The 23900-nt window shown below is 44.6% G+C and overlaps 1 protein-coding gene across 11 annotated transcripts in view; it reads right to left on the bottom strand.

The window, feature by feature from the left end:
- The window catches only part of LOC138743262 (rap guanine nucleotide exchange factor 6-like), a 235964-nt gene that overhangs the window by 188464 nt on the left and 23600 nt on the right, over window positions 1-23900 (bottom strand). The gene's annotated exons all lie outside the window — the stretch shown is intronic.

The following is a 23900-nucleotide window of genomic DNA, read 5'->3' as shown; positions in this document are numbered from 1 at the left end:
CTACAGATGTGTGGTGGAAAGTGTGCTGACCGGCTATATCCTGGTCTTGTATGGGGACAGTAATACTGCTGAGCAGAAGGCCCTGCAAAAGGTAGAGGATACAACCCAGGACTTTATGGGCAAAACCTTCCCCACCATCAAGAACACCTATAGGGAACGAACACTGCCGTCAAAGGGCAGCAACAATAATCAAGCATCCACACCACTCAGCATACGTTTTGTTCTCTCTGCTATTATCAGGAAAGAGGTATAGGTGCACAAAACTCGCACCACCAGGTTCACGAATAGCTGCTACCCTTTCACCATCAGACTCCTCAACAACAATCAGAGACTCATTTAAAAGACTCTTTTGCACTTTACTGATTTTTTTCTCTCTGTAGCTCATAGTGTTTACATTTTTCATTTGTTTACATGCATACATACCTTCTTGAGTCGTTTTTTGTACTACCAATAAATTGTAATTCTGCCTCACGCATGAAAAAGAATCTCAAAAATTGTATGTAAATGTCCTAGATGTACTCTGATAATAAATCTGAACTTTAACTTCTCCCATAACCTTTGATGCCCTGGTTAATCAAGAACCTATCATTCTCTCCCTTAAATACACCCAACGACTTGGCATCCACAATTGCCTGTGACAACAAATTCCAGAGATTTACCACCCTCTGTTCTAAGTTGATGCCCTTCTATTATGGTGTCCTCTTGTCCTAGACTCTCCCACCATGGGAAACAACCTTTTTACATCTACTCTCTCCATGCCATTTGAAGGAAGATATTTCAGATGTCCTGGAGTGGAAGGCCTCATCCCAAAAACAGGTGTGGTGAAGATAGAGAAACCGGGACAAAGGGATACAAATAGGCACAGTGGGAAGAAATGTAGTCCAAGTAACTGTGGAAGCTGATGTATTTGTAAGAATTCTCAGTAAATAATTTGTATCCTGAGTGAAAGTTACTTCAAAGTCCAGAAAAGGAGGTATTCAAAATAGCTGAAATGAATGAGACCATGGTAGGTATTGGGAGCAAAGTTGATAAAATTATTGAGTTCTGCACAGATGTAAGAGGCAACTAATGCAGTCGAGAAGAATTCGGAGAGTCGTCCTGGAATAGGTTTTGAACAGAGACTACACCACATAATGGATTAAAAAGAGTAAATCATATCCATATGCATAGGCCCATGGTTACGATCTAAATTTGGAGAAATAGAATTAAAAGTCATTAAGGCTGAGAATAAAGTCTGCCAAACAGAAGAGAATGTTAGAAGAGGGGAACTGATCAGAAATGCATTCCAAAAATGCATATTCTAAAAGAGCTTTGAGTCCTTCCTGATGGGGAAAGGATATGTACAAGGACTGCAAAATCCCTGGCAAAGTTGAATTGGTGGGTTCCAAGAATGTGAAAATTGTTAAAATGGTGGAAGGCTTGTAAGGTAAGGTATCACACATGTAGATGGAAAAGGATCAGTCAGGATGTGTGGGCGGGTGGTGGGCGGGTGGTGGGCGGGTGGTGGGCGGGTGGTGGGCGGGTGGTGGGCGGGTGGTGGGCGGGTGGTGGGCGGGTGGTGGGCGGGTGGTGGGCGGGTGGTGGGCGGGTGGTGGGCGGGTGGTGGGCGGGTGGTGGGCTGGAGGGGAAGAAGACAGAGTGTGAGGAGACAAGACAGGAGCAGACAGAAACAATGTGCTTGACAGGACAGTCCAGCTTGGATAGGAGATACATTGAGGTAGTATGACATCCATGACACTATGAGCGACAATACCTGATGTCATTGATTTCTTGTGATAATTATGCAACTGTATAAAATATTTCTGGAATCTCATGTCAAAACCAATGCTTTTGATAGAGTTGAAAAAGATGTTTTTTTTAAATAAAAGCAGATACATTCCTGTAGCTCATTTCATAACATTATTCCAAATCATTTTACAGTCCATGAAATAGTTTTTAGAGATTTACCACTGCTACATGTGGAAATGGTGTCAGAGAATTTGCATGCAACAACCTCAAGCACCAATAATGATTATGACGAGCCAATTTATATTTCATTTCAACATAGTAAAAGATTATACCTTGCACAGAATAACATTGCTCTTTTTTCCCAACCATAACAAGCTGATCAGTCTCTCTTAATGTCTTAACAAAATGTTAAAATATCTTGATTAAATAAGATGCATCAAGATACTCTATGACAAATGCATTAATGGGTCCCTCAGACACAACAATGATATAGGTGAGAAGACAAACAAGAAAGAAAGAAATTAGCTTCAAAAATAGAATGTTATAAAATGTATGTCATCTTTAAACGCAAAATCCACATTGAATTTAATGCAAGGAGAGGATCTACAGTATGAGGAGCAGCAGGGCATAGAAGTCCACACATTTGAGTGCTAGCTTTTCCATACAATTAGGAACTATTCACTCGAAAATCAAATCTTGACTAAAACCCAAGTTTCATTTTGAAAGAGAAAACTTCTGAAGTCAACATTATTTGCTGAAGCTTCATTTCCTTTTTCTGTTCTGGTACAATCCATTGCTGATAAAATATTCAAATAGAAATCAATGATGTTGACTTGTTAGGCTTGGTCAGCGAGATAGGAAATAAAAGAGAAGGATTTATCACAAATGAACTGAAGCAAAATTTTACTTCAATTTCCATGGAAATGTCAGTTTGTCAAACAGAAGGAAACTACAAACCTTTCAATAAGAGTCAAAACAGAATGAGGTTTAACATTACTCTGTTTAACTATTATAATCAAAATGTGTTATGACAGCATTAAAATCCTTTTCCTAGCTCAGATTTTCACTTTCCCTCTCTAAACTGTGTTGACCAACCTGGAGTACATTTCCCTACATGCTTTTAGGTTCATGCCTTTCAATCCCCTGTGTTCACAGGCAATTAAAAACACAAGATCACACAGCCAAACAACTTTCCATTCAAAAATCTGAATTGGAATTGAAACTGCCAAACTATTGGTATTTCATGGCCATACAAACATGTGCCTAGACATGTCTACAATTTATTTTTGAATGAGTCACTGGATATTTGTCAGAAGCTCATTCTTTATTCTGTTTCCAAAGGCAACGTGGTCAATGTAAATCTCACGTGAAACATGAAAGTCTGCAGACGCTGTTGCCGCTTTTAAGTGCATCCTCTGCCTTGAGGGCAGCTGCAGGAGCGGATCCCAGCCTGAAGACGCACCTTTCAGATGGCAGCCCTAAAAGGCTGCTACAGCCAACCTGAAAGGGCCTGTTTTTACAGAGGCGTCTCGTAGCGCCTCCACATCTGAAGGAGGCGGGGCAACTGGTGCCACATGTCATAAATATGTGGCACAGCAATGGCCATCTTCCCTACCCATAATCCCCCACGCAGGTGGAACTGCTCTGTGTTTCCCACACAGTTCCAGCTATGTGGGGGATTATGGGTAGGGAAGAAGGTCATAACCATGACGCATTTTGAGCAGGAGAGCAGCTCAGTGCAGGAGCAGCCGGCCTGTGACAGCCGGCCTGTGACAGCCGGCCTGTGACAGCCGGCCTGTGACAGCCGGCCTGTGACAGCCGGCACTGGATGACTCCTACATCCCCCGCCCCGACGTCCCCCGCCCCGACGTCCCCCGCCCCGACGTCCCCCGCCCCGACGTCCCCCGCCCCGACGTCCCCCGCCCCGACGTCCCCCGCCCCGACGTCCCCCGCCCCGACGTCCCCCGCCCCGACGTCCCCCGCCCCGACGTCCCCCGCCCCGACGTCCCCCGCCCCGACGTCCCCCGCCCCGACGTCCCCCGCCCCGACGTCCCCCGCCCCGACGTCCCCCGCCCCGACGTCCCCCGCCCCGACGTCCCCCGCCCCGACGTCCCCCGCCCCGACGTCCCCCGCCCCGACGTCCCCCGCCCCGACGTCCCCCGCCCCGACGTCCCCCGCCCCGACGTCCCCCGCCCCGACGTCCCCCGCCCCGACGTCCCCCGCCCCGACGTCCCCCGCCCCGACGTCCCCCGCCCCGACGTCCCCCGCCCCGACGTCCCCCGCCCCGACGTCCCCCGCCCCGACGTCCCCCGCCCCGACGTCCCCCGCCCCGACGTCCCCCGCCCCGACGTCCCCCGCCCCGACGTCCCCCGCCCCGACGTCCCCCGCCCCGACGTCCCCCGCCCCGACGTCCCCCGCCCCGACGTCCCCCGCCCCGACGTCCCCCGCCCCGACGTCCCCCGCCCCGACGTCCCCCGCCCCGACGTCCCCCGCCCCGACGTCCCCCGCCCCGACGTCCCCCGCCCCGACGTCCCCCGCCCCGACGTCCCCCGCCCCGACGTCCCCCGCCCCGACGTCCCCCGCCCCGACGTCCCCCGCCCCGACGTCCCCCGCCCCGACGTCCCCCGCCCCGACGTCCCCCGCCCCGACGTCCCCCGCCCCGACGTCCCCCGCCCCGACGTCCCCCGCCCCGACGTCCCCCGCCCCGACGTCCCCCGCCCCGACGTCCCCCGCCCCGACGTCCCCCGCCCCGACGTCCCCCGCCCCGACGTCCCCCGCCCCGACGTCCCCCGCCCCGACGTCCCCCGCCCCGACGTCCCCCGCCCCGACGTCCCCCGCCCCGACGTCCCCCGCCCCGACGTCCCCCGCCCCGACGTCCCCCGCCCCGACGTCCCCCGCCCCGACGTCCCCCGCCCCGACGTCCCCCGCCCCGACGTCCCCCGCCCCGACGTCCCCCGCCCCGACGTCCCCCGCCCCGACGTCCCCCGCCCCGACGTCCCCCGCCCCGACGTCCCCCGCCCCGACGTCCCCCGCCCCGACGTCCCCCGCCCCGACGTCCCCCGCCCCGACGTCCCCCGCCCCGACGTCCCCCGCCCCGACGTCCCCCGCCGGCTGCCCCCGCCCCGACGTCCCCCGCCGGCTGCCCCCGCCCTGACGTCCCCCGCCGGCTGCCCCCGCCCCGACGTACCCCGCCGGCTGCCCACGCCCCGACAGACCCTGCCTTACTAGGGAGGGGAGGTTGGTGGTAAGTCGGAACAGGGGCAGCCGGCGGGGAGCTGTCGGGCAGTGGGGAGTTGGGTTGCTGGATGATAGTGTCATCAGCCCGCCAGGTGCATCAGGGGACTTCCCCAATCCACAGATTATCCCTTCCGGAGAAGGGTTGGTGAGTGCATCTTGGAGGCGCTTCAGGCTCTTTCAGGTGGGTACCCCAACAGCCGCATAGGGGTAGAATATGCAGCTTTACATTGGGGTATTCTGGTCACCTGACAGAGCCTTGTGACTGTAGTAAAAACACACCAAAATGTTGGAAGAACTCAGCTAGTCTTTTCAGTGATTATAGGAGACAAAGATATATTGCTAACATTTCAGGCTTGAGCCCTTCTTCAAGGAATGCCTGAACCAGGAAATCTCAAAGTCTCAGAATTCAGACAATATTCAGAGAATGCTGGGTGGGAATGAATCCAGACTAACAAAAGGTGTTAATTGGATACAATAAGGACAGAGGTAAGAATTTATCATGTTTGTGCAAAAGGAGATGGAAGAGAGAGACAGAGCTAGGGGATGGCAACAGAGCAGGGAGGGAGGGAGATTAACAAAAGCTAGAGAAGTCGGTATTAATGTCAGAAGATGAGGTGTTGTTCCTTCAATTTATGGTAGTCTCAATCTGGAGTGCACGAGAATGTGGACAGACACATAATCCTCTCTCCTCCCCTTCTGCTGGGACTGCTCCCTCCATAACTCCCTTGTCCACTCCTCCCCCTCCACCAATTGTCCCCTTGGAACCTACCCTTGTGACCACAGGAGATGTGCACACATCTCCTCCCTCACCACCATTCAGGACCTCAAACAGACCTTCTTAGTGAAGCAAAATTCACTTGGGAATCTGCAGGGGTCATCTATTGCATCCGGTGCTCTTATTGTGGTCTTATCTACATTGGCGAGACTAGATGCAGACTAGGAGATGGCTCTGTTGAGCGCCTCAGCTCTGTCTGCCACAATGGTGTAAATCTCCCAGTGGCCACCCTTTTCAATTCTCCATCCCATTCCCTTGCTGACATATCTGTCCATGATCTCATGCACTGCCAGACTGAGACCACCCACAAATTGGAGGAACAATGCCTCATCTTCCGACTGAGCACCCTCCAACCAGATAGCATTAATGTAGACTTCTCTGGCTTTCGTTAACCACCCCTCAGCTTCACCTAGCTCTGTCTCTCCCTTCTGTCTCCTTTCACACAGACATGATAAATTCTTACCTAGTCTCTTATCATATCCAATCAACACCTTTTGTTGGTCTGGATTCTTCCCCAGCCAGCATTGTCTGAATTCAGAGACTTGGAGATTTTCTTCTTCTGCCTTATTCTGTTTACTCCTTAAAGAATGGCTCACACCCAAAACTTTGGCAATACATCTTTGTCGACTACTATCACACATCTACAGACTTCTGTGTTTCACTTGTTTCTGACATTGTCATGCTTGAACACAAGACCTATTCTAATTCCCCACACACTTATTTATAAAAACATTCAATATTTATCTCAAAAATCTGGAAATATATTTCAATAATCAGTGGAATAAAATTACTGCAAACTGCATGATCTAGTGGCAATCAGGGGTATTTCATGTACTATTTCAGTGAGACTTTTGATTCAGAGATCAGAGAGGCCGAGACAATCAAGTCCAATCCATTTACAAAAACCAGGCCATTTATCATCTTAATCCTGTTCCAATATTCTAATAAAAACACAAAATGTCTGAGAAACTCAGCTGGTCAAACAGTGTCCTTTATGTCACAAAAATTACATAAATTGGAAAATAGTGTAAAATGAGTTTTGATAAAGGGTCTAATTCTGAAGTGTTTATGAACTATTTCTACCCATGAATGCTGTATTCCTCCAGCAATTCTTTGTTTCCTCAAATACAAAAAACCCACTTGATTTGGGAGACTGAAAACCAGCTTTTTTTTCTGACTAAATCTTCAATATCCCTTATCACTATGGTTTTTAGTCTGCAGGCATGTAATGGCACAATCAAGGAATTCTGCCACTACACGGGAGTCTAAAAAGGAATGTGCAGGAACTTTGAGTCAATTTCTGCACCATGATTTATCCTGCAGGACCCCTACAACTTTTTGAAGGAAGCCTACAATGTAAATCGTACTGGAAAAATTTGTTGATGGTCATCCACTCTAGTACATGTACAACCACTGCGACTGTTGCACTTAGATACTTGCAGTTTAAAAAGATGTCCAGTGTGAATGACCACACGGGCAGTAATTATGTTATTTTTTTTCTGCAATTTCCTCAGATTGCAGTCTAAAAACCATAAAAGTGCTCTCCAGTCCTGCCAGATTTGCCCTTCACCCAAACAAGAACATGCTGTCCCTAAAATTACCCCAGCTCACTGAAAAACTTCCCACTTGCCAGACATCCCTTTATCCGCAACAGCATCTCTCAAACGACATTTAAAATTTCAAGCCTAATTCTATTGAAATTAGCCTTCCCCTAATTTATGACTGCAACTTGAAGACCAGTTCATCAGGCAAGAGGTATAGGTGCCAAAAGACTAGCACCACCAGGTTTAGGAACAGCTGCTACCCCTCTATCATCAGTCTCCTCAATAACAAACTTAATCAGGGACTTAATTATATATCTCTGTATTGCACCTTGTTTATATTTCTTTATTTGTTTTTTGTTGCACCGCCAACAAGCAGTAATTCTGCCTTACCCACAAGAAAAAGAATCTCAGGGGTGTCATGTATGTACAGTGACGATCAATCTGAAATCAGACCCATCTTTTTTCCATAATTATTTCAGAATTTTGATCATAGGTCCCCAAAGCCCCCACTGACACTTCAGTCTCTTGCCCTGCCTCATTTCCTAATGGGAGGCAGTGTGTTGCCTCTTCTCTTATGGAGCCCTGTGCATATTGCTTGAGAAAACTAACAAATACACCTGATAAATTCCTGCCTATCCAAATCCTTTGCATTGTGGCAACCCAGTCAATGAGGAAAGTTGACATTTCCAAATATTATCACCCTATTTTTCTTTGCTATCCAATTCTAAAGTGATCATGCTATGGTTCCTCACTCAGTTCCATCAGTGTAGCCTCATCCCTTAAGAATATCCCAATTACTGCAGGGATATTCTCCCTAATCAAAACAATACTCCCTCTTCTCTTCCTTCCATTGTTTTCAAGCCTGCAGTATCTGTAGCCCAGAACATTGAGCTGATAGTCCTATCCCTCCCTCATTCATGTTTGTTATGATAACCCAGTCCCATTTACCAAATTGTGAGCCACGTTTATGTGCCTTAGACACTTTGCATTTAAATAAAGTTAATAACATCAGACCTCCTTTGCTCTGAACTTTGGCAATTGGCAAATCTGGTAATGTAAATACAGAAGTGAAGATGAATATTACAGCATCAGCTGATCACACTGTCACAAGACATACACAAACCTTCCAAAATTCTGCTCCCACAACAGTTTCCCTTCCTAAATTCTACCATGCTTTTCTGGTGTCAGTGCATTTCAAAAGCATTTCCAAATATAAATCAATACTGTTATGAATAGGTCTCTTTTTTTTTTAGCCCTGTAAAAACTTAATTCAGACAGCATTTTCTGTTTGCTTTCCCTTGACCATAGTAAAACTGTCAAGTGAAAACAAGAAAAGCTAAAGGAAGACAGGCAGCATCTGTGGAATCGAGTTTTAGATCTGGGATCCTTCATCAGAATTATAGTGAACTACTGCCAACACAAAGTCAGACATATCCATTGGTCATTTATTTCTACTCCGCATAATTCCATAAAATCTCGATCTTGTTCCATAAAATCACGGGCCTTGAGTTGGGCCAATCGTCACTGGTAACACATCAGTGGTGACGCTCAGTAAATGTAATACACATGTACATGCTGGAATGGGGAGCAGGAACAGTGCAGCGGTTAATGCACATGCGCCGTGTCAGAGGCGAAAAAGGAGTGTCGCAGCCACTGTGGGTCTGAGTGAATCAAAAAGGCAAGGGGTATGGTGTGAGAGCCTGCTGGGAAGAAGGTTGGTGGGGTTAAATAAAAATGTCGACACAGGTTTTTGCTGAAGACCATTGAGTATGTCCTTTCTGTTTTTGGTGCATCATGTATTCAGCGATGCCTTCAATCTCACCCAAATTTTCCTCACTGCACTTATAACATTTTTATTTTCAACATCAGACAAACACCATAAAGGCTGAAATCCTCATTTTCAACATAATGCAGTTTCATTGCTTTAAATCCTATTTACTCATTGAGTCAGGATTTTTTTTAAATACTCCATCCTCATTAAACTCAAGTTTTTCACAGATTCTAATATCCTCATTGTATCCTGCAACACGTAGTATGTTTCACAATCTCACAACATTACAGTTTTCATCCCTGTACTTAAATCCCTGAACAGCCTCAATTTGACCAGACATTGATCTGTTCTGGTCCAGATTTTATCCACTTCTCATCACCTTCCATGATGTCAGGTTCAAACCTCAACATTCCACTCTACAAGAGCTTTGCCTTATCAACATGTCCTTTTTGGGAACATCTTTTAAACTCTACCATCATTCATCATTCAGCCACCCTCCCAATTTCATCCTCCTTGAATCTCATTCATTTAGGTCTGATCATGGTTCTATGAAATGTTTTCTCACCTTTAAGGGAGTTTATGAACAAGTTCCATTTCTGTAATAAAAAAGGCAACACACTGCCTCCCATTAGGAAATGTACAAGAAGGAACTTTTTTTTCCTAAAGACAACAACTTGTGATCAAGCCCACTCTGGAAAGCCAATTCTGAACTTGGAATTATGCAAAGTACTGGATTTGATTGGAGATCTTAAGCAATCCTCAGAAGAATCAGTGCCATTGCTAATTCTTCCCACCTCTGAGCAAGAAGATGGTCTGCCTGAATAAACCCATTTCAACCAGGTTGCCATATTGACAGGCAATATTGGGTGGGGGGAGATGCAACATTTCTACTACCTGTCATTGATGTGGTCTGGAAGATCAGTTTCTCCAAGATGCAGACTGTGGATATTTAAACAACCAAAGAAGTAAGATTTGCTTTCTAGTTCTAATTTAACGGCAGTGAATAGCTCCAAAATAAAAAATGGTTTTTCCTCCCCTGTAGCATCATAGACTGTATGTTATCCAAGTTATCAACTACAAGTCCCATTGCCCTGCGTGCCTCTAAACCTTTCCAATACATATTATCTTCTACATCAATATTTACCAATACGACAGACACAAAAAAGAAAATTTGCTAACTTAAGCTGAAATCAGCAATACACCAATGGCAGACCTAATGGCCAAAGCTGAATACTTCTAAAAATGGAAGTTAAAACCAGACACAAGAGGACCAAGCAGAATTTCTACTTATCAGTAACTGTAAACTGTATTCAAGAAAATATGAACACCGAGAGAGAAATGTAAATAGAAAAAATGTAAACTGACTGTGCAAAATCACCAATAATGTACAAAGTAAGAATCCGGAGTCGGAGTTTGTTGTTTCAGAGTAGCAACTGTTCCTGAACATGGTGGTCCAAAACCTGGTGGTCCAAGTCCTGTGGAACCTTTACCTCTTTACTTCAGTAAAAAATTGGTGGTGCTGCCAGAGCAGCTGTAACAGCAACGCTGCTGCTGCAGACCCTGGAGAGCAAGGAGGAAAAGGCACAGTGCTGCTCTGAAGAGTTCAACTGCCCAATCCTAATGTCAACAGTCCGTACAGGTGTTAAAAGGCCTGATAAAGGAGCCAATGGTGTTTCATTCTATAATGTTGCAACTGCGGGGTCTTTGCTTAATGTGATGGCAGCAGCCGCGAGAGGCTGCAGACTTCAGAGGAACAGCAGACCAGTGCAGAGCACCTGAAATAGGGAGAATACCCCCCACCCCGTCGTGAAAGAGAAGCAGAGAAGAAAACCCGACAGAACGATGACCAGAGCAGCGAAGCAGCAAGAAGGAATGCATGACAATGCAAACAGACCATTGAGAGGCTCAGCGGCAGAGTGATCCACATAGGTTACGGGTAATTTACAGTTGGGAAGAGCCCGCATGGGTTGCAAGAGACCAGTCATGGGAACGAGGTATTGGAACCGGGATTCGAGAGGGTGCTGAGGGCAAGAAGGGCTCCCAAATGGCCCTCAAAAGGGCCTCGGGCGCTGAAGGCTTCCTGATTGTGTCAGAGGTTTGGATCTGGAACTAAGGTTCCCAATAGATTCAGTAGGAGTCTGTGCGGCTGCGGAGCTGCAGAAGGGCTGGAGGGGAATTCACTGACACTCAATAACTCTCTTTTGCTTCTTTCTCTTGTACAATAAGAGGCTGTATGATATGCTCAGGAATGGTCCTCCGAGATGGTTACCCATTCAGAGCCAGCTCTTCAGCGCTTGACGTCCTGCTTTGCGGAAACTGCCAAAATGTTTGGCCTGGAAGTCAGCCTGAAGAAAACTGAGGTCCTCCATCAGCCAGTTCCCCACCATGACTACCAGCCCCCCCAAATCTCCATCAGGCACACAAAACTCAAAACGGTCAACCAATTTACCTATCTCGGCTGCACCATTTCATCAGATGCAAGGATCGGCAACGAGATGGACAACAGACTCGCCAAGGCAAATAGCGCCTTTGGAAGACTACACAAAAGAGTCTGGAAAAACAACCAACTGAAAAACCTCACAAAGATAAGTGTATTTATGTAATATTATACTAAGTCAATTTGAAATGAAAGTATGGAGATACTATAAATAAATTTCAAAAAAAAACAAAGATAAGCGTATACAGAGCCGTTGTCATACCCACACTCCTGTTTGGCTCCGAATCATGGGTCCTCTACCGGCATCACCTACGGCTCCTAGAACGCTTCCACCAGCGTTGTCTCCGCTCCATCCTCAACATTCATTGGAGCGACTTCATCCCTAACATCGAAGTACTCGAGATAGCAGAGGCCGACAGCATCGAATCCACGCTGCTGAAGATCAAACTGCGCTGGGTAGGTCACGTCTCCAGAATGGAGGACCATCGCCTTCCCAAGATCGTGTTATATGGCGAGCTCTCCACTGGCCACCGTGACAAAGGTGCACCAAAGAAGAGGTACAAGGACTGCCTAAAGAAATCTCTTGGTGCCTGCCACATTGACCACTGCCAGTGGGCTGATATCGCCTCAAACCGTGCATCCTGGCGCCTTACAGTTCAGCGGGCAGCAACCTCCTTTGAAGAAGACCACAGAGCCCACCTCACTGACAAAAGACAAAGGAGGAAAAACCCAACACCCAACCCCAACCAACCAATTTTCCCCTGCAACCGCTGCAACCGTGACTGCCTGTCCCGCATCGGACTTGTCAGCCACAAACGAGCCTGCAGCTGACGTGGACTTTTACCCCCTCCATAAATCTTCGTCAGCGAAGCCAAGCCAAAGAAAGAAGAAAAGAAAAAAAAAAGATATGCTCAGGAATGGTCCTACGAGATGGTGAATCCTAGGAATTTAAATTTGCTCACCCTGTCCACCTCTGATACCCCAATGGCAACTGGGTCATATACATCTGGTTTTCCTTTCCTAAAAGTCTATAATCAGCTACTTGGTTTTGATGACATTGAGCACAATGTTGTTGTTAGTACACCCATTCAGCCAACTTTTCCATCTCCCTCCTGTATGGTGGCTCATCGTCCCTTTTTATACAGTCCACTATCATAGTAAATTCATAAACAGTGCTGTTGTCATGGATGTCAAGCAAGTTCAGCAGAGGGCCAAGTCAACTTTAGCATCATCCGATTGCACGAGTACCACCCGACCAAACAGTGTTCTCTGGACCTCAATGCAAACCATGCAGACAGACAACCATACATTATGTATATTCTGAAAAACAATACATAGGCAAATAAATATTGTGTAGTGAATAATAGAGCCTCAGATGGTTAGTGTGAGCATTTCCTTTAGTCGTTCAGCATTCTCACTCCCTATGGTAAGAATTTGTTACTCATCCTGGTGATGGTGGGGAGTCACGTGATGGAGTAGTGGCTGGTCGAGTGGAGCCAGCCCTCTCCAGAGGAAAGAAAAAAAAAGTGAAAAAAAACAGAGCTCAATAAACATAAAATAAAGGAAGAGAAAAATAAAGAGACAGAAGATGGCACCCAAAAGAGAAAAAAGTAAGAATAACAGAGGAAAGGGAAGAAGGAAAATCTCTGGAGAAGAGAGCCACCGTGGAGAGGAGCGGCCGATCTCCAACGTTGATGAGTCCCCAGAGGAGCGGTGTCCTCCCGACCGGCAGATTCAAAAATGGCTTTCAGAGCCAAAAAAAGATGCACAACTGCACAAGCGTGAGGAATTGCACATGCACAAGTAAAAAAGGTTAACACCAGTGGGAGGAGGAGTCAGCTGAGGAGTGGCCAGCTGTGGAGCAGCCAGCTGAGAGTTGCCCAGTATCGGGGCGTTCGGCTGGGGGAAGCAAACAAGAAAGAAGAGTGGTGAGAAAGAGAATGAAGGGCGGTAAGAGGATGAGTGGCAATGGGGAGGCTGGCGGGGGACGACCTGCAGCTTGAGGCCCAACAACAGGTCAACCTGCAGCAGGAGGCCCAACAGCAGGAGTCACAGCAGCTGGAGGTCCAGCAAGGATACTGAAGCAGCTCACCAGAGAAGGATGAAGATACACAGATACAAAGAGAAGAAGACGACACAGACATAGATACAGACATAGAAGAGGAAGACAAACAAGAATTTCAAAAGAAAGAAGGTAAAATGGAAGGACAAAATTTAGATAAAGCCTTTTTTGAAGAACAAATGAGGTAATTAAAAGAATGGCTATCATTAGAATTTAGTTCAATAAATGAAAAGAGCTGAAGACAGAATGCAAAGCTTAGAGTTGGTCATGACTGAAATAGGGAAAAGAGTAGAAAATGTGGAGGAACGAGAAGCTGCTGTAGAAATGGAGATAAATGATTTAAGAGGGAAATTGGAAGAGAGCAAAAAATAAATTAAAGAGACACAAGATTTATTGTCACAAAAAATTGACGTATTGGAAAACTACAGTAGGCGAAACAACATAAAAATAGTGAGCCTGAAGGAAGGGTCAGAAATGAAGGAATTTTTCAAAGGATGGATCCTGAAGGTGTTGGGAACGACAGATTCACATGAAGAAATAGAAAGGGTACATAGAGCACTAGTACCGAAATTGCCACCACATCAAAAACCGAGATCCATATTGTTAAAACTTCTAAGATATATGACAAAAGAGCAGACAAGGTTAGAGAAGACAATAAGCCATTGGAATATAAGGGACAAAAATTTTTTTTAACTGGACGTAAGCTTCGAACTTTTAAAGAAGAGGAACGAATTCAACATAGCGAAAACAAACTTATGGAAGAAAGGATATAACTTTATATGAAGACATCCAGCAGTACTCAAAGTATTTATTCCTGGGGAACGGAATAGACTGCTCTTGGACCCAAAGAAAGCCCAATAATTTGCAGCAAAGGAGAAGAGAGGAGGAGGAGTGACAGGAAGGAAAACCGGCAAGAAAATATACAAAAAATGTGTAAAAATATAAAGTAAATATAGGAGAATAGTGTTCTCTGGGGGGGCCTGGGGGGGGGAGAATAATGGTCACTGCGAAATCTGTTGACGCTTGCGAGCAAGTTCGCAAACCGAATGGAAAGGGAAGTTGTGGTTGCCGTCAAAGGACAAGGGGCAACCCAAGGAGGAGGGGGTACATCTGGGGCTAAAGGGTTATTGCCTGTGGGGATTGTTGGGGTATTTCGTCTCAAGTGCATTGCCATATATTGAGATTAAAAAGGAAAACTTAAAAAACAGTAATGGAAAAAAAGGGGATGAAGGTGGTGAAGAGGAGGAAAAGAAGTGAAAATAAAGATATAAGATGGCCACGTTGGACATATGACTATAAACATTAATGGAATATATAACCAAATTTAAGTGTATCCCATTGAGAAAAAAAAATCACGTATAATTTAAAAGACAAAATTACAATGTTTGAAAACACCTGGAAACCATATATGGAACATAACAGAAAGAGCAGGCCTCGGACCACCACCACCTAAAATGATAAGAAGATAAACTCGATCAGATTTAACGTGTATAAGTAGATGACATGTCTTTTTTGTTTGTATTCCTTTTGTATAAAGTAATTGTTTTATTGTATTTTATATGTTCAATATTTACTGTTTTTGAAGGGGGGGGAGGGAAGGATGGGGAAAAAAAGAGAAAATGTCACTGTGTATATTTAAAGAGATGCATCTGTAAATATATTGGTTGATATGGTTCATAGTGCAATAAATAAAGAATTACAAAAAAAACCTGGTGATGTTGACTGATATTCTTACATCTCTTTCCCAAAAGTAGTAGCTGAAAGATTCTAGCCCCTTTCACACTTGCAAGTGATTCCAGGAATTAACTACCAATCGGCCTTTAAAGTGCCTTGTGTGAAAGCAAAAAGTCGGTGTCAGATGACATCATCTCTTGCCGGGGAATGATGGCCTTGACTCCTAGTACAATCCTCAGCATTTGCAGATGCCAGGATTGCAATCAGGCAAGTGTGAAATGGATAATTGCACTGTGGGATTGAAATGACCCAAGTTTTTGGATGAGTGCCGGAAGAAAAGATTAAAGTGAAGGTATAAACTTTCCCATGGGAAAGTCACAGTGGAGAGAGTGAGAGAGAGGAAATAAAGACCAATAGCAATAAACAGCAATAAATAACAAAAGCGGACAATTTTTAAACAGCATGGGAAAACTGGTAGCGCTATAGCGCACAATTTATAAAAACTGTACGGGGGGGGGGAAACAATGACGGACCAGACTTCCTAGAATGCTGTGCAGCATAGAAACCCCTCTATGAATGCTCCATACATGCAGCCAGGCATACAGTTCTTTCTCTGCTGCATGGACAAGTCTGCCGTCGCTTTTTCCGCCACGATATAAATTAGACGTGATAGTGCTATCAACTTTCCTACACTGTTTAAATTGTACATGATAGTGTTACGAACTTTCCCACGCTATACAAATTGTGCGCTATAGCACCACAAACTTTCCCATGCTACATAAATTGAGCGTTATAGCACTACAAACTTTCCCACGCTATAAATTGTGTGCTAAAGCACTACCAACGTTCCCACCCTCTTACCCCCATTCCTATCCCAAGACACTGAATGGTCAGTTTAGTGGGATGCAAGTGTGAAAGGGGCTTGTATGTGTGGGGTGGTGGGGACCATCGATGATTTTGCACACTTTTCAGTCGATGATCCCAGAAGATCACATGAATGGGGGTGAAGGTGGAGAGAGACTCTCGCGATCCTCTCTACCACTCTGATGATCCAGTGGATTGACTGATCTATTTCTCTGCAGCAATTATACCACACTTGATGCACATGTCCAGGATGGTCTTGACAGCGCTCCTTCAGTAGGTTGACATAATGGTGGCCGGTAGCCTCACCCATCTCAGTCTTCTCAGAAAGTGCAGTGGCTGTTGCGCTTTCCTAACAAGTGAGATGTTTTGTGTTTACGATTTAGTTAAAGGTGGAACTCCAACATACTTGGTACTCTCTACTCTCTCCACTACAGATGCAACGATATTTTTAGACAGTGGTCCTTCCTTGTCCCCCTAAAGTCCACAAACGTCTCCTTTGTCTTGAACATGTTGTGACTCTGGTTGTTACTTTCGCACCTTATCATGAGATTTTTCCACCTCTTCTCTGTCGTGCGATTCATTGTTGTTGCTACTGATGAGACCAACGTCCCGGTTAATCTGCAAACTTGATGAGAATGTTGGTCAGTCGTGGGTCAGCAGCATGAACAGGAGCAGGCGGAGCACAGAGCCCCGGGGTACGCCAGTGCTCAGTGTAGGAGGGCTTGGCGTTCTGCTATGGACCCGGACAGACTGTGGTCTCTCCATTAGGAAGTCCAGAATCCAGTTATAAAGAGAGATGCTGAGTCCCAAAGAGGACAGCTTCTCCACTAGCCTCTGGGGAATTATCACATTAAATGCCGACTAAAGTTGATGAACGTGCAGATGTCATTCCCAAGGTACGTCAGGGCAAAGTGAAGAGACAAGGCTTTGGCATTCATTCCAATGGTTTCTTCGATAGATGTAATAGATGGACCCATTTCATTTCGATAGGCAAAATGAAATGGGTCCAGCATCTGTGAGGTGCATCTTGATGCATTCCATCATCAGATGCTTGAAGTACAGGTAGTTCCTGACTTTATAACCTATGCACATACAACCATCCACACATATAACCAAACGTATGTATGCATGCATGCATGCGATTTCAATATCATCCAACTGAACTCCCAATACATGAACCCACTGAAGGTTTGCACATTGCATCAGGAATCAAGATGGCTGCGCCCAGCTCCGGAAAGCCAACTAACAAGGGAAGCATGGACCAGAATGTGGAAAGATTCTAGCATCTGTAATTGTTAAGTTGTATTTACTATCCCGATATCACACCTGTATCCAAAAAAACCATCTTACCCTCAATTATCAAATGTTCCCTCATTGTACCATGCCTTTTTACCACCATCCAAAACAGACGAATTAAAGACAGTGCCATGACATTTACTCTGGCTGATCCCGCTCGAAGATCTTTCTCCATTGTCCTGAAAGGAAAACCTGAACTCAAACAATTCCTGTACGATCAACCATTGCTCTTTCAATGTTTGGTGCTATTTAACAATTAATCTGTGATATTGCTAGCTCCTAGAATGTGCTTTCCACAAATATAGTATAACGATATCAGATATTGCTCAAGATTCATCCTGCTCTTCTAATTAACAATGTTTCTTGCACATACGATTGTCCCAGGACCATGTGATACATCATAAGGCACCGACTAGTCCTGCCATGCCTCTCAAAAAAAATTAGAAATGCAGCTCCTTCTTTTGCGAAGCCTTTTTTGTGCTAATGTTAATGAGATCCTTTTCAATACTACCACATAGATGAATAAAGTTCAGAGAGTGATTGTGGCTTGCAGAACTGCTTTGATATCCCTTTTTTTTAAATCTAAACTCCAGCTTATATGGAAGTCAAGAATACCATTTCCAGTCCGAACTTTCTTCCAGATGTGAAGCAAAGTGAATACTATTCACTCATTGCACTGCCTCCAGGCAGAATAAATAGCATGCCTCAGCCATGAAGCTGATTATTTCCATATGGCCACAAAAAGCATTACCTCATTTAATTTAAATCTTCGAACGTGTTTAGCTTTTTGCCAGAAAAGAAAACATATTGAAGGTTTCCTCTGCATAATGATTCTACAAAAATCCACTCAACAAGTTTCATTCGACTTTCATCGCTGTCAATGCTGAAAAACATGACCAGCTTGTCGTCTAAATACATGCAATCAAGATCGTTACTACTCAGGATTGTTTGTGGACTCATCTTTTCCTCATTTAGTTACTCCATTTTGTGTTTCAAATTATTCAGTCCAGTTTCCCCCCCCCACCCCCCACCTGCCAACAATTGTCCAAGGAAATCTTGCACATCATCAGATCATCAGTCACTTCACTTAAAAGATAAATCAAGCAGCATTTAACTTTACAACAATATAAGTATATACCCTTGGCCAGATTAATTCCCTTGAACAAAATATATGTGTACAGCAGTTCATAAACCACTTCAATTATTATTCATACAATCACCCATCTCCCCCACCAATAACACTATTACTTACTAGTATTACTTACTAGCATAACCAGTATTCTTCAATTAAAATAAATCTACCTAACATCAAGCCAAATGAAACTGGTAAATTTTCCATCTGTAGACTCAATGTTCATATTAAAATAGTCTGCTAGAATGACTATCTTTGCACCTTGTCTATTTTCTCAAACTTCAAAATGAAAAAAATTCTATGGAATACAAAGTTAATTCTAAAAATCAATTTAAATTATCACATTTAAAAGTGACCAACAGTCTGAAGATTTAATGAACATCTAGGAATGTACAAAATTAAACATTTCACACCAAGTAGCTGCTTCATCTTCTACAACATACAAAACCCAGGACAAATACAGTATACTTCCAATTAACCGAAAACCAAACAACCAGAATTCTGAATATTTAAAAGTTTTAAAATAAATAAATAAATAGAATTGGGGTGGGGGGGGAGACAAAGGAAAAAAAAACAGGTGTGACATGACATCACAATTTTTCAAAAAGTTGATAAAGAAAGTGGAGAAGTCAGTTGCAAATGGTATTAAACAGGAAATAACTGCATCACATGTGGGCCTGGTGAAAACAATGGATCAAGTAAGGGATTCAACGGGCTAGAAAATCAAAATGGATTCAGCTTAAGAGAGAGAAATGTTTAAGTACTGTTCCAAACCAACACTTTTTAAGGGAGCTCAATTATTTGCCAAACAAATTAGTAACAATTTGCTTTGTTAAACCATGCAAGGGTATTCAAATACTGAATGCTAAATTTTCCAAATGATAACCAATAAGAAACGACAGTGAAGGTTTAAACCTAATGGCTCATTCCCACCTCAACAACCATAGTCGAGGTGCTGATTTATACTTAAAGATACAGAGGAGAGCCACTAATATGGCTCCATCTTCAGGTGCGGCGCAGTTGGGGAAGATGGGTTTGATGATATGCATGGCAAAGACCAGGGCCACTATGTACTGTGAGCTGGGCTGAATGATCATCAACTCAATCCAGAGTTTGAGGAAAGCCACAAGAGAGCATACACCTTCAGGATGTATGCGTAGTCCCCGGCGAACTTCATGATGGTGGTGCCCAGCTCAGTGTAGCACAGAATGCCAACAGAAAAGATGCCACGCGTGGTCCAGATGATGAGCGAGAAGCCCTCCTCCTGCACCATACCAATGGGGGTGATGAAGATGCCCGAACCAATAATGGTACCCACAATGATAGCCACCCCGTTCCTCAGCATGATGGTTCTCTTCAGGGTCATGTCGGATGGCTTGGTTCCAGCTCCAGCTCACCCCCAGCTCCTCATTCGCCCTCACCGCCAACATCCTCTCCTTCACCTGCCTTGGCTGCTGCAATGAACCCGAGCCTCACTTCTTTAAATTAGATACAAGGTCACGGATTCCATCTCAACCTCTCAGCAACTAGAGGTTCCGATAGCTCAATGGCTAGAGCACTGGTCTTGTAAACCAGGGGATGAGAGTTCATTCCTCGCTGGGGCCTCATTATGGTAGACAAAGTTAAAGAATTTCATCTATGTTACATTCTAAATGTATTACATGGCAATAATGGAATCTTTACCACAGGTACTGTACCAGCAATTGGGTGAGTACCGAGAGTTTTGTCTAGAGAGGTACCACTCCTGACGTTACTGGTCTGCTGAGAGAAAATACCCAAATATCAAAAAAAAAATCCACTTAAAACATCTAATTGAGATAGATCAGGTCCCAAGAGCTTTGGATAATCGGAAACATACGGTATATGCAAATTTAAATGAGAATTGGAGCATTTAATACCTTCATCATCAAAACAGTTTTGCAAACACTCTAATGGTAACATGGAAATCCAGAAAGATGATACAAGATCAGAAGGTTAATCACTTCAAGGTGCTCTAGTTTCTGGCTCCAAGGCCAGCACTTCAAGTCTGCCAAAAGACTAAAACTGCTTAGAGAATGCACATCACAGAAAGATCAATGTAAAGAAAAGCCCAGAACTCAAAAATAACTTCACTTTTTAATTGAGCACTGAATGAAGTCAAATTTATAATTCCTTTTTAACTCATCAGTGAAATGCCTATGCATCAAGGCTTGTATTATTTCATTCATCTTCATAAAAAGCCACTTCTCAAATCCTGTACTTACTGAAGGTGGCCTGACGACATACAATTTCTTCAAATATCACAAGGAAATACTTCAGAAGCAGTACAACTAGTCATGCTCTTGTGACGGGCCCAGAGGACCCCAAACCCCAGCAGCATAGAAATTCACCAAGTCAAATAGTTACTTTAACAAAGTTACTTTTAATTTTCTTTAAATATGAAAACAGGATCAAACTTTACCTTATTACTATCAACTTAACCTAACTTAACCCCCTTCTCATTCTAAGCACACGTATATGTAATGTGTGTACAAATTCAGAAAAGTTATTTGATTCACAGTCCAATCTCACTTCTCATTCCTCCAAGTTCACTGGCTGCAGGCATTTCTTATACTGTGCACAGACTTTGGTGTTGAAAGGTAAATGGATACCGCTCAGGAAGTTTCTTGTCAGTTTTCAGAGAGAGGTTCGTTGTTCGCTGGACACCCACAACTGATTCCTTTTAATCAGCCACTTCAGAGTCTTGCCGAAGAAACATAACCCGTCAGGGTTTTCCAGATGATAACCTCTTTCTTTCTGGTCATCACAGAGTTCATTTTCTGTTTCTCTTATCTCAGACGAAACACCACACAAGACCACAAACGTTTTGAACAGGCTGAACTCAAAACTCACAACCCATCTTCAAAATGGGGTTTCAAACAAGCTTCCAAAAGCCACTGCAGAAAAACAGCAGTTTCTCTCTCTCTGTCACACTTAGAGAAAAATCTGTTTGACACTCTCTGCTTGCAAAACTACACGACCTTCCTAGAACAGCAAACTGCATTCAGACAGACTGCAGCACTGGACCCAATCTTCTGAGTCCGTTCATCTGTGGCTTTCCAAAACAATAATCCATTATAGCATGTCCAATTAACACCTACTTGTGAAGTCTCTATAAGCATTCTTCAAAGTTTTTGCAAAAGCACTCGGAGCCTGGACTGTCTGGCTTGAGCCAAGTTCTTGCATTTTAAATGAGATCTGTTTTGAAGTGTTTGTATCTGTGTGTGACCTAACTAAAAATCCACAATCTATCTTCCAAAAACATATCTGTATGTAATATAACAATCTGTTTCATTCTACACACCTCAAGTGCAAGAGTTCAATATTACAAAAGGGGAAGAACAAGAATTGATCATGCAACTAACAGGAAATTAAGCTATATTGTAAGGAACAATTCAACAATTGTGCACAGCCAGACTCAAAAAGAAAGATAAATCAGCATGGCTCTTAATCAAATATGACGGTAATTCAAACTTCAAATAACCTGAAAGGCCTTTGACCAATGATGTAAACACAATCAACCTCAGAGGGAAGAAATGTCAAGTGAGATCTCGCTTCCATCAATTGGCCACACAAAAAAAAATTACTAGTTAGCAATCAGCACAGTGTTATTTCTAATAGATTGGTCCCAATAGTTTCTCCCTCTACCTCTCTCCACCTCCTGTTGCATCAACTTTCTACTTAGCCCCTCCCCTAACTTCTTTCACCATTTATATGCAATTTTCATCTATCCTATATTAGCCTTAATAAAGGGCTCACACCCAAAACATTGATTGACATTTCTACCCATGGATGCTGTCTGACCTGCTGAGTTCCTCCAACAATTTTTGTTTGCTCAAGATTCCAGCATCTGCACCTTTTGTGTTCCCCTGCTTTGTTTCTCAATTGCAGTAATAACTAAATCCAGGTTGCAAATTATTTCAGTCACATTCAAGAAGACAAACATCAAAACTTCTGAGATTAGCAGTTAAAAATATAGCACCCACCCTCTGTTGAATATATTGCTCAACTGCCCATCATGTGCAAAGGTGATAGATCACTTTTTAATTTTTATTCTAACAATATTAGTTGAGTTTTGCTTCAATGTTTTGCTATGATTTTCTCTCCAACATCATTCTTGCAACACATTTCACACAACCCAACATTGGACTCCAATTTAAGTAATCCTTAATCAAATTCTAAGTGTTAACTTGAGACATGGGTCATCTATGCACATTGCAAAAATGATTGAAAGTCTGATTACACTCATTTAGTTACATTGTGCAGCTTCCACCCTTTGTGACTCCCAACACAAATAGTCTTTTCAGACCTTTCACTGGTTGAGGTTATTGATTGGACAGAGGAATAAATGCAAGGGTCTATTCAAAGCTGAAGCAAAGAAATAATCATTCCCCTTTCACACTAGGTCATTTCATAATCGGGCCTCCGCCTTGAGACCAGCTCTGGAGAAGATAGAAAAATAGGAACTTACCTTTCAGAAAGCAGCCCTAAAAGGCTGCTCCAATTCCCATTACATATCCTGAGGTGCCTTGTAGCGTTCTCCAGATCCGACGGAGATGGGGTGACTGGTGCCGTAGTGCATCAAAATGCGGTAGAGCAATGGCCGTCTTCCCTATCCATAATCCCCCATGCAGCTGAAACCACTCTGTGGTTCCTAGAACAGTTCCAGCTGTTTGGGAGATTATGGATAGGGAAGACGGCTATTGCTCTGCCGTGTTTTGAGCCGCAGAGAGCGGCCCTGTGTAGCTGACCCAGCCTGCACCATTGCCCTCTGACTACCCCCACTGCCCCACCGATTCCCACTGCCCCGACTGCCCAGCCGGTCCCTGCTGACAGCTCCCGCTGCCCCAACGGTCCCCGCCACCCAGCCGACCCTGACTTGGAGGGGAGATGGGTCGCAGGCTGACAGCATCATCAGCCAGTCCCTAAACAGCCGTTTAGTGCAGCTGAACATTCAGATTGATCAGCGGAGGGCTGCGCTGTGGAGATTATCCCTCTCTGAGAGGAGTTGGAATATGCGGCTCAGAGATCGCCTCCGCACATTCAGAAAAGTAGGTGATTATGCGTTTTGGTGGAGTTTATCCGCTTTTACATCTCAGCTTTTTGGCTATCTGAAATGGCCTACTGTCAACCCTCCTAGGAAGCAGGAAAACTCAGGAGTCATTCCTACTGCACCATAATTTACCTGGTTAATTGGCAACCCGGCATTTTAAGGGGGGGGGGGGGTCTCGCCTCCAGCAGGTGACAATGCAAGTGCAGAGTGGGCTTTCACACCTCTAGAAGGCGCTTAGTGAGGTTAACTCAGCTGCTCTCTTACACTTGCCCCTACCAAGTATCAAAGCCCAATTGAATTGAACACCCT

Source organism: Narcine bancroftii, chromosome 9 (genome assembly GCF_036971445.1).
Source record: "Narcine bancroftii isolate sNarBan1 chromosome 9, sNarBan1.hap1, whole genome shotgun sequence".
Taxonomy (NCBI): domain Eukaryota; kingdom Metazoa; phylum Chordata; class Chondrichthyes; order Torpediniformes; family Narcinidae; genus Narcine; species Narcine bancroftii.
The sequence above is the reverse complement of the archived record's forward strand: the minus strand, read 5'-3'. Positions and strand labels throughout refer to the sequence as shown.